The following is a 12,149-nucleotide window of genomic DNA, read 5'->3' as shown; positions in this document are numbered from 1 at the left end:
GGATGACTTATGAACTGATACAAAGCAAAGTGAAAAGATATAGGAAACCAGTTTATACAGTAACATTATAGAGAAAAACAACTTTGAAGGACTTCAGAACTCTGATTAATGCAGTGAGTCTAGAAGAATGAAGATGAAACGCACCATTCTAGCAGAGAGATGATGAACTTAAATTGCAGAAAGAAAAATACGTTTTTGAATAAGACTGATGTAGGAATTTGTTTTTGCTGGATATGCAGCATATGTATTGGAGGGCTTCATTTTATCTTTTTTTAAAAAACTACTCAATGAGGAGATAATAGGAAGGACAGATTAATTAAAAATGTGTATAAACTTTACTTAAAATGTGAAAAAAAATTTAGTGACATTTTATTAATTTATTACATTATATGCAGAGGTTCCTGAGGGAGAGAGAGGAGGTAGTGTATTCTGGGCAAGTCAAACTACCACTACTTCCTTGTCTACTATCTCCCTGCAAACCCCGATCGACAAATCCAGGACCGTTAACCCAAGAGAGTTGAGAATAGCAGGCTCCTTCAGAACAGCAGACTTTCTCCCAGTCCCAACCCTGCAGCAAGTTGGGTTTTGTTTTGTTTTTTAATAAATAGTATTTTGTTTTTTCAAATTACATGTAAAGATTGTTCTCAACTTTTTAAAAAAAATAATATTTTGAGTTCCAAATTTTTCTCCCTCCTTCCCACTCCCATTCCCCAGGACAGAAAACAACCTAATATAGGTTATACATGTGCAATCATGTTAAGTGTATTTCCACATTAATCATGTTGTGAAAGACGAAACAGAACAAAAGGGAAAAGCCACAAAAACAAAACAAAGTGAAAATAGTATACTTTGATCTCCGTCCAGACTCCATAGTTCTTTCTCTGGATGTGGACAACATTTTCTATGATGAGTCTTTTGGAATTGTCTTGGACCAAACTGTGAAAAATTATAGGTGATTTGATTCCATGTGATTATTTTTCCTGTCCTGGGAAATGAGGAAGACTCATGTTAAAAAGGGAAAACTTCTCACTTGGTTCACATGAGTGTAAAGGGCTTTTTGTTTTTGTTTTTATATCAGTCTTATTGTTCTTTTTTAATACTTTTATCAGTTTTTTGTTTTTACGTTGCATGTACAGATTATTTTTTCTTTGTGAGAAGTCTCTTGTAATAAGTAAAACTAATATTACAAAAACTTGAACTAAAATTCATGCAACTTTTTACATTTTTAGAGCCCTCACCTTTTTGCAGGGCAAATTTTTATTCATTTTAAACTTAAATACAAAATGAGAAAGGAAAAAAAAAGAACATTTCCATGTACACAGCAGAACATAGGAGAGGATTCAATATGAAACAATAAATTTGCATTTCAAGAAAATCTATGTAAAAAATGCCACCCATTGGTTTTTGTTTTTGTTTTTTTTTTTTGCTTTCAGGTTTTCTTTTTTTTTCTCTGCTGTGCACTTTTTACTTTATTTTTCCCTTTCCCTTTAAAAGAAGGCTTTCTCTGGAGGCAGATAGCATCTTCCTCAAGTTCAAGTTTTGCCATGTTTTTCTAAATCAACCAGCTTATTAATTCCTTTTCCACAGCAGTATTTCAACACAGTTACATCCTATCTGAGAGATTGTGTATGAAAATTTCTTCTCGATTTTCTTCCTTCCATTCTTGACTACATAGGTTTTATTTATACAAGAAAATTTTAATTTAAAATAATCAAAATGATCCATTTTACAATTTGACAATGCTCTGACCTTTTAGTTTAAAATCTGATACTCCTTTATTTTTTTCCCTAGTTTCTTTGAAATTCCTAACCTTTTGTTCTTCCAAATGAACTTTGTTCATTTTTTCTAACTCAGGTAATTTTTTAGTAATTTAATCAGGATGGTATTGAATAAATAGATTAGTTAGGTTAAATTATCATTTTTTAAATTATATTGACTTTATCTACCCATGAACAATAAATATTAATCCAGTTATTTAAATCTGACTTTAAAAAGTATTATATGTTTATGTTCATGTAGTTCCTGTGTTTATTTTGGCAGGCATACTCTCAGGTGTGTTATATAGTCTAGTAATTTTAAATGGTCTAAAACAATATTGAATAATATTGGTGATACTTAATGTAGTTTACCTGTTTTTCTCTTTTAATTAAATCTATTTTTGCTGTAACTTTGCCTGAGATCATGACTACTACCCTCTGCATTTTTTACATAATAAATTCTACTCCAACCCTTTATTTTATCATTGTAGTATCTCTCATTTTTACTGTGTTTCCTGAAAACACTGTTTTGTTGAATTCAAATTTTTAATCTGCAGTTCATTTCTGTTTTATGAGTAAATTCATCCCATTCATATTCTGTTATAATTATTTGTTGTGTTATTTCCTTCTTTCCTATTTTTCCCCACTATCTTTCTCACCCTGTTTACCCTTACACCTCCTTTCTCCTCTAATTTACTTCTATCTACCACTTTGCCCTCTTATCCCTTAACCTTTAAGAGTCCCTCCATTATCCTCTGCCCCCATTCCTCTTATTTCTTTCTGAATGTAGAAGACTTTTATACCCTTCTAAATATGTTGTTCCCACTTTCTTATTCCTGATGAGAGTTCCAACATTGCCTTCCCTCTTCCTACTTCTTCTCTATCAGTTGTTCCTTTCATGCTTCATTTGTATGAGATAATTACTTTTTTCTCTCTCTCTACAGTTTTTTTTACAATTACTCCATCATACACAGCTCAGCCCAAGCCTTTCTTCCAAACTCCCTAAATAATGATGACAGTCATAAGAGTACTAATATAGTATACTAATATATATACCATATATATAATATATAATATACTAATATAACATTTTCACGTATAAGAAGTAAACATTTTGATCTTATTGAGTCCCTTTTAATTGGTCTTTATTGTTTACCTTATATTTCTCCTGGATCTTATATGCTGAATTTTCCCTTAAGTTCTACTGTTTTTGCTATAAATACCAGAATGTTTTTCAGTTTGTTACATGTCCACCTTTTTTTTTCATTCAGGAGTATACTTAACTCTTCTGGGTAAGTTTACCTTTGGTTGTACTGCTGTGTATTGCACGTCCATTCTGTTCCACTAATCTACCTGTATATTTCCTAGCCAGTACCAACTGGTTTTGATAATTATTGTCTTATAATACAGTTTAAGATGTAGTACTAATACACCTCCCTTCTTTACGTTTTTCCACTAATTCTTTTGATATTTTGACATTTTTTTCTTCAGAATGAATTTTGTTCTTATTTTTTCTTGCTCAGTAAAATTTTTTTTGGTAATTTAATTGGGATAGCATTGAATAAGTAGATTAATTTGGGTAGAATTGTCACTTTATTATATTGACTCTGCCCACCCATGAAAAATTAATATTTCTCCAGTTATTTAAATCTGATTTTATTTGCATAAAATGCTTTATAATTATGTTCATGTAATTCCTGGGCTCATTTTGGCAGATATGCTCCCAGGTTTTTATATTGTCTACAGTTATTTTAAATAGCGTATCTCTTATTGTCTCTTCTTGCAGAATTTTATTGGTGATGTCTAGAAAGGCTGATGATTTATGGATTTATTTTATATCCTGCTCATTTGCTAAAATAATTATTTGTTTCACCTAACTTTTTAGTTGAGACCCTAGGATTTTCCAAGTATAGCATCATAGTGTCTACAAAAAGATACTTTTATTACTTCATTTCCCCATTTCAATGCTTTCAATTTCTTTTTCTTCTCTTATCGCTGTACTGGTATTTCTAATATAATATTGCAATATCACCAATATTGATGATAATAGGCATCCTTATTTCACTCCTGATCTGTGTGGGAAGGTATCTAGCTTATCCCCATTCAATGTAATGCTTGCTATTTTTTAGGTACATGCTTCTTATCCTTTTAAGGAAAAATACTTTTATACCTACCTATACTTTCAAGTTTTTTTTTTTTTAAAGAATGTTACATTTTGTCAAAAACTTTTTATGCATCTATTGATATAGCTATGTGATTTTTATTAGTTTTGTTATTGATATGATTGATAATGTTAATAGTTTTCCTTATGTTTAACTATTCCAGCATTCCTGGTATAAATCCCACTTGGTCACAATGTATGATCTTTGTGATCTATTATTGTAGTCTACCAGCTAGTGTTCAGTTTAGGATTTTTACATCCATGTACCTTAATGAAATTAATCTATAATTTTCTTTTTCTGTTTTTACTCTTCCTGGTTTAGGTATCAGCATCATATTTGTTTCATAAAAGGAATTTGGTGGGACTCCTTCTTTGCCTATTATTTCAAATAAAAATTTATTTAACATTGGAATTAGTTGATCTTTAAATGTTTTGTAGAATTCACTTGTAAATCCATCTGGTCCTGATGCATTTTTCTTGGGAAACTCATTTATGGCCTGTTCAATTTCTTTTTATAAAATAGGTTTATTTAGATATTCTATTTTCTTCTGTTAATCTAGGCAGATTATATTAGAGCATTTTTTCAGATGACTATAGAGAGCTTTGATTTCTTCATCTGAAAACTGCCCTGTTCATGTCCTTTGACCATTTATTAATTGAGGCACAATTTGTATTCTTATAAATTTGACACAGTTCTTTATATAGTTGAGAAATGAGTCCTTTATCAGACAAACTTGCTGTAAAATTTTTTCACAGTTATGATTACTAACTTTGTATTTCTTTCTCTCCATCCTGTTTTCCCTGTGTATCCTTCTCTCTCTTTCTCCTTTCACCCTGTCCTTCTGCAAAAGTGTTTGGCTTCAGACCACTCTCTCCCTCAGTTCACTTTCTCTTCTATCAGCACTCCCCCTTCTCCCTTATCCTCTTCCTCTCCTACTTCCCTCAGAATAAGATAGATTTTTGTACCCAACTGAGTATGTATGTTATTCCCTCTTTGAGGTGAGTCAGATGAGAATAAGGTTCAAACATTGTCCACCTCACCCCCTATCTTCTTCTCCACTATAAAGCTCTTTCGTGTGAGATAATTTATTCCTTCTCTTCTCCCTTCTCCCAGTGTACTCCTCTTTCTCACCCTTTAATTTTATTTTTTTAGATATCATTCCATCATAGTCAACTCATACCTGTGCCTGCTATTTATATATACTCCTTCTCTCTGTCCTTATAATGATAAAGTTGTTAGGAGCTGCAAGAAGCATCTTCTCATGTAGAATTGTAAAGAGCTTAACCTCAGTGAATCAATTATAATGTCTCTTTCCTGTTTATCTTTTTATGCTTCTCTTGAATCTTATATTTGAAAGTCAGATTTCCAATTCAGACCTTGTCTTTTCATCAGGAATGTTTGAAAGTCCTCTATGTCATTATTGGTTTTTCCCTCCTGAAGGATTATAGTGAGTTTTGCTGGGTACGTTATTCTTGGTTGTAATTCTAGCTCCTTTGCCCTCCAAGCAATAGAAGCTGCTTTAATGTGAAAGCCATTAAATCTTTTGTGATCCTGCCTGTGAGTCCATGATATTTGAATTGTTTCTTTCAGGTTGCTTGCAATATTTTCTCCTTGGACCTGGGAGCTCTTGAATTTGGCTGTAATATTCCTAGGAGTTTTCATTTTGGGATCTCTTTTAGGAGGTAATTGGTAGATTGTTTAAATGACTGTTTTATCCTCTTGTTCTAGGATATCAGGGCAGTTTTCTTTGATAATTTCTTGAAAGATGATATCTCTAGACTCTTTTTTAGATCACGGCTTTCAGGCTGTCCATTAATTCTTAAATTCTCTCTCCTTGATCTATTTTCCTGGTCAGTTGTTTTTTCCAATGAGATATTTCACATTTTCTTTTATTTTTTTCATTCTTTAGATTTTGTTTGATTGTTGCTTGATATAGAGTCATTAGCTCTTGATATAGAGTCATTAATGGAATCACTAGCTTCCAATTGCCCATTTCTGATTTTTAAGGAATTATTTTCTTCAGTGAACTTCTGTACCTCCTCTTCCATTTGGCCAATTCCTCTTTTTAAGGGATTTTTTTCTTTAATGAATTTTTGTATATCTTTTTCCAGGTGTCCAATTCTCCTTTTTAAGGTGTTATTCTCTTCATTGGATTTTTTGCCTCTTTTACATTCAACCTATTCTGTTTCCTAAGGTGTTGTTTTCGTCAGTATTTTTTATGTCTTCTTTACCAAAGTGTTGACTTTTTTTCATGATTTTCTTGCATCATTGCCATTTCTTTTCTCTGTTTTTCCTCTGTCTCTCTTATTTGATTTAAAAAAAATTTTTGAGCTCTTCCAGGAATTCTTTTTGGACCTGAGACCAATTCATATTATTTTCTTTGAGACTTTGGAAGTAGATGTTTTGATTTTGTTGTCTTCTTCTGAATTTGTGTTTTGGCCACAGTAACTTTATATAACTGTTTTGTTGTTGTTGTTTGATTAGTTTTCTGTCCTGTTTCTAGACTTTTAAACTTATGTTAACATTGGGTTCTGCTTCCAATGTAGTGGGAACACTGTCCTAAGCTTTAGGCTTTTTGGGCTGGTGTTTTCACAGCTTGTTCTGAGGATCTGTACATTTTCACTTCTTCCATAGTGATATGATCTAAGGAAAGTTGTGGTCACTGCTCTCCTGAGAGAAACCACAGGTAGTGTTTTCTGTTGTGAAACTGTGACCATATTCCAGTGTGCTAGTACTCCTCCTCACCCTGGGATAGTGACCAGAACTATGTATGGGCAGTGCAACAGAGTCCTGCATCTAGTATAGCACAAAATTTCTTGTATTCTCCTTTTGACCAGTTGTCCCGACCCCCCCTACCATCTGTGGGCTGAAAGCTAAAAGCTACAGAAGCCACCGCTGCCGATTCAGTTCCTCCCAAAGCTTGATGCTGGCTTGTCAGGGTATTTTGCCAGGGCTGTACTGAGCTCCATTTTCACCCCAGTGAGATAGATCTTTCCTGCTGACCTTCTAAGTTGACTCTAGTTGACAAATTGTTTTACCCCATTCTTTTGTTGGTTCTGCCACTCCAGAATTTATTTTGAGGCATTATTTTAAAGTTTTTTGGAGGGGAATTTAGAAGAACTCAGCAAAGTTCCTGCCTTTTCTCTGACATTATGGCTCCACTTTATCTTGTATTATTTCTTACATGGTAGTGTTAAGGGTTTTTTGCCTTGTTTTCTTCTGGGAGACCTGTAATGCTTAGGTTGTCTCTGTTCATCTTGTTTTTGAGAGCAACATATCTTTCCTGAATAGAGAACATGTCTTCTTAAAATGTCACTGCTTTTTGCGTTTCTTCTTCTAGATTGTCCTTTACTTCTGTGTATTTATATTCCAAGTTAGTTGTCCTTGCTTTGCTTCTTTGGTGAGACTTGCCATTGCCAGTTTTACTATTTTGTTGGTTTTATCTGCTGTGCAGGCTATAAATTCTACTCTCAAAATTCTCATTTTTCTTTTAAAGCACCCAGAAATAGCATGTTGCAATTCTGTGTTCTCTTCAGTGCCCACAAGGTTCTCTGCCTTATCAGGTGCTGAATCATTTTCCTTTATTTTCTAGTATTTATTCATAGATACCTGAACTCATTTACCAAATTTGGAGGCCATATTTCCTTTTGCTGTTAATCTCTATTGGTTTATTGACTTATATTCAAAATCTTTGAGTTTTCTTCCTCTTGAGTTGCTCAATAATTTCATTTTTTTCCTTTTGTTTTTCCAATTGTTCACTTTCTGGCTCTCTCCTCTCTGATGGTCATTTTCTTGGGGGCTGGATTTCAAAATGTCTTGGCTTCTTCCCACATTGGGCAATTCCTGGTTTACCAGTCTAGGTTTCTGTTCCAGGTGATTTTTTAAGGGGACAGAAAAAACCCTAAATGGAGGCTGGGTCTTTATGTCAGGCTTACTGCAGAGCCACACAGCTCCTCTCTCCCCCCAGCCCCACCCCCCGCATCATCCTCTCTTACACATGGCATCCTGTCTCATTCCCTCTCTTCTTCAATTCTCTAGCCTGACGGTATATACTGATGCTATTGAAGTCTGGGCACATATCAGTCATTTGGAGTGTGGATTTTCAAAGCTTTTAGAAAAAGGGGGGGGTTGGGGTATGAGGTGTTAAATTTTTTTTCCAAGTCCAGACACATGTCCTGCCTCTTTTCCTCCATTTTTCTGCTCTTCTACAAGAGATATTTTACAGCAAAGAAGGTTGCTGAAGCTTTTACTGTTGAGACTTTAGCAAACTATTACAGTCTGGACCTTGGATCTTCCTGGTACTCGAAAGCTGGAGTGGGGATCAGAGTCTAAGGTTACATTTTTTTGCAAGCCTGTGGGTAGAGTGGCTAGTACAGCCTTGCTACCCAAAACCCAGTGGGTGGTAGGGGAGAGGTGGTGGTGATGAATATGAATTAGACATTAGTTAGTTCATAAAGTTTTTATCTTCTGTTGGGTTCTTAGTGTCCTAGACTATGGAGATAAGCTGATGTTGCTTTATGTTTCACATACTTTTCCTGTTTTCAAGAGGTTTGAGGAGTCATGGGGATTAGAGAAAATGTCTAATCCTCCAATTTGTGTTACGTCATGTTGATGGTCTTTAAGCATGTCAGTTATTTTTAATATGGGTCAATGTAGATGAGTTGTGATATGCAATGTAAATTCTTGAGGCCACAAGTTATTTCACTTTTCTTTGTTTCCCTAACATTTGCATGGTACATGGAACACAACAAGCATGTAATAACTATGTAGTGATTAATTCATTGACTGGAGGAAATACTCACACTGATGAGATTACGTATCCAATAGTCTTATTGTTTTTAGAAACCCAAGAAATTACCTGGGATCTGTCATTCTTTGGCTTGTTAAAAAACTAAAATAATCACTACTTTTTGACTTTTAGGCTGCTCAAACTTTTATTGACCCCTAGTGGTGGCAACGTTTTCCTAATTCATGAATTAGGACCCCTATTTATTTACATAAAGAAATATCAGTGCCCTTTGTAAGATTTAACCTCTCTCATCAAGTTTTCTAGCTTTAGTAATTTCTTCCTTGGATGTTTTTTAAAAAATATGTGTATGTAATTTATTTTTCAGTTCTTAATATTCACTTCCTCAAGAATTTGAATTCAAAATTTTCTCCCCATCTCTTCATACTGCCCCACCCCAGGACAGCATGCACTCCATCCACCCTTTCCTCCAGTCTATCCTCCCTTCTGTTACTCACCCTTCTTCCATCCCCCTTACCCTCTATTTTCCTGTAGGGCAAAATTGATTTCTGTACTCCATTGCCTGTATAGATTAATTTCCAGTTGCATGATAAAACAGTTTTTAAAATTCATTCTTAAAGCTTTGAGTTCCATGTTCTTTTCCTCCCTCCCTGCCCACCCTCGTTGAGAAAACAAGCAATTCAGTATAGGTCATACATGTGTAACAATGCAAAGCACTTCCATAATATTTCTGTTGTAAAAGATTAAAACCACATTTCCTTCTGTCCTATCCTGCCCTTCATTTATTCCATTCTCTCTCTTGACCTGTCCTCCCACAATGGTGTTTGCTTCTGATTATCCCTTTCCCCAATTTAGTGTCTCTTCTGTTATCTTCCCTCTCCTATCCCCTTCCCCCTTGCCTTCCTGCAGGGTAAAATAGATTTACATATCCAATTAAGTGTATGTTATTCCCTCTTCAATCCAAATTTCATGAGAAATGCGCTCAATTATTTCCTTTCACCCTTCACTCTTGTATGTGAGATGACTTGCTATATTCTAACCCTCCCTTTCTCTTACTCCTAGTACATTCCTTTCAATTCTATTATTTTTTTTTTTTAGGTATTCACCCTTCATATTCAGCTCCCCATGTGCCCCGTGTGTGTGTATAAATATATATGCATATATATACAAACACATACGCACATGTATGTATACATACCAACACATATATAACATACACATACATACATACCCATACACACCTGCATATATATATATATATATATATATATATATATATATATATATATATATATATATATATATATTCCCTCTAACTACCCTAATACTGAAAAAGGTCTCATGAGTTACAAATAACATCTTTCCATGTATGAATATAAACTTTAATGAGTTCCTTAAAGCCTCTCTTTCCTATTTACCTTTTCATATTTCTCTTGAGTCATGTATTTGAAAATCAAATTTTGTATTCAGCTCTGGTCTTTTCAACAAGAATTCTTGGAAGTCCTCTATCTCATTGGAATTCCATTTTTCCTCCTGACATATTATGCTTAGTTTTGCTGGGTAGGTGGTTTTTGGTTTTAATCCTATCTTCTTTGACCTCTAGAATATCATATTCCAAGCCCTTCGTTCCCTTAGTGTAGAAGCTACTAAATCCTGTGTTATCCTGGATGATTGTATTTCCACAATACTTGAATTGTTTCTTTCTGGCTGCTTATAATATTTTTCTCCTTAACCTGGGAACTCTGAAATTTGGCTATAATATTCCTAGGAGTTCTCCTTTTGGGGTCTCTTTCAGGAGGGGTTTGAAGATTTCTTTCCATTTCTATTTTACCCTCTGGTTCTAGAATATCAGGGTAGTTTTCCTTGATAATTTCTTGGAAGATGATTTATAGACTCTTTTTTTGATCATGGTTTTCAGGTAGACCAGTGATTTTAAAATTCTCTCTCCTGGATCTAATTTCCAGATTAGTTGTTCTTCCAGTGAGATATTTCACATTGTCTTCTATTTTTTCATTCATTTGTTTTTGTTTAATAATTTCTTGGTTTCTCAAAAAGTCATTAGCTTCCATGTACTCCATTCTAATTTTTAAAGAGCTGTTTTCTTCAGTGAGTTTTTGAATTTCCTTTTACATTTGGCTAATTCTGCTTTTTAAAAGCATTCTTCTCCTCATTGACTTTTTGGACCTCTTTTGCCATTTGAGTTAGTCTATTTTTAAAGGTGTTATTTTCTTCAGCATTTTTTGGGTCTCCTTTAGCTAGCTGTTGACTTGCTTTTCATGATTTTCTTGCATTGTTCTTATTTCTCTTCCCAATTTTACCTCCTCCTCTCTTACTTGATTTTCAAAATCCTTTTTAGCTCTTCCACGGCCTGAAACCATTGCATACTTTTTTTTAGAGGTTTTGGATGCAGAAGCCTTGACTTTGATGTCTTCCTCTGATGGTATGCTTTGTTCTTTCTCATCTGAAAGGATGGAAGAAAATACCTTTTCACCAAGAAAGTAACCTTCTATAGTCTTTATTTTTTTTTTCCACTTTTTGGGCATTTTCCCAGCCAGTTACTTGACTTTTGAGTCCTTTGTCAAGTAGAGGGTATACTCTAGGGACCTGTAAATTCTCAGTTCCTCCAAGGTGGCACAATCAAGAGATAGGAGTTTACTCCTCTTCTGGCCTGGTCTCTGGTCTGGGAACAACCACAAGCTTTTCTGCCCAGTATCTGTGAGTAGGATTCCCTCTCCACAGTCACCACTAGCACCACCATGCCAGTGCTCCTCCTCACCCCAGGACTGCCACTGAGGACTGAGTTCTAGATCAGCTGCTCAGTTCCCCCAGTCTTTAGGCAGAGGGCTCCAAAAATGGACTCTGCTGCTGTAGTGGCTGCTACCACCCTGGGGCCAGGGCTAGGGCCAAACCCCGCTCCCTTCTCACACAGGTGAAAGAGCTTTCTCACTGACCTTTGAAGCTGTCTTTGGCATTTGTGGGTTGAGAAATCTTGAAACTGCAGCTACTACCCATGATTCTGCTGCCTGAAACCTGCGCCAGTCCTATCCGTGCATGCGTGGTCAAGGCTGGGCTGTGCTCCACCCTGAGCCCAGTGTGATAGACTTTTCCTGTTGGCCTTCCAGGCTATATTGGGCTGGAAATCTCTTTCACTCTGTCGTTTTGTGGCTTCTGCTGCTCTAGAATTTGTTTGGAGTAATTTTTTACAGGTATTTTATGGGCTGTGGTGGGGAGAGCTACAGCAGGTCCATCTTTCTACTTTTCCATGTTCTTGGATGCTTTCTAAAGAAGGTGGCTTTCTTGATTTAAAAGCTCCTAGAGAGCTGGATAGAGTGAGGTAAAAGAGTGCTAGACTTGGTGTATGAAAAGACCTGAGTTAAAGTTCTGCCTCTCACAGCTTACTAGTTAATGTTATTGTGTAAGGGCAAATCATATAATCTTTCTGAACGCTATCATCCTTGTCTTTAAAATGAGATTAGTAGTAAT

Source organism: Notamacropus eugenii, chromosome 3, assembly GCF_028372415.1.
Source record: "Notamacropus eugenii isolate mMacEug1 chromosome 3, mMacEug1.pri_v2, whole genome shotgun sequence".
NCBI classification, from domain to species: domain Eukaryota; kingdom Metazoa; phylum Chordata; class Mammalia; order Diprotodontia; family Macropodidae; genus Notamacropus; species Notamacropus eugenii.
Note: the sequence above shows the minus strand (reverse complement) of the source record.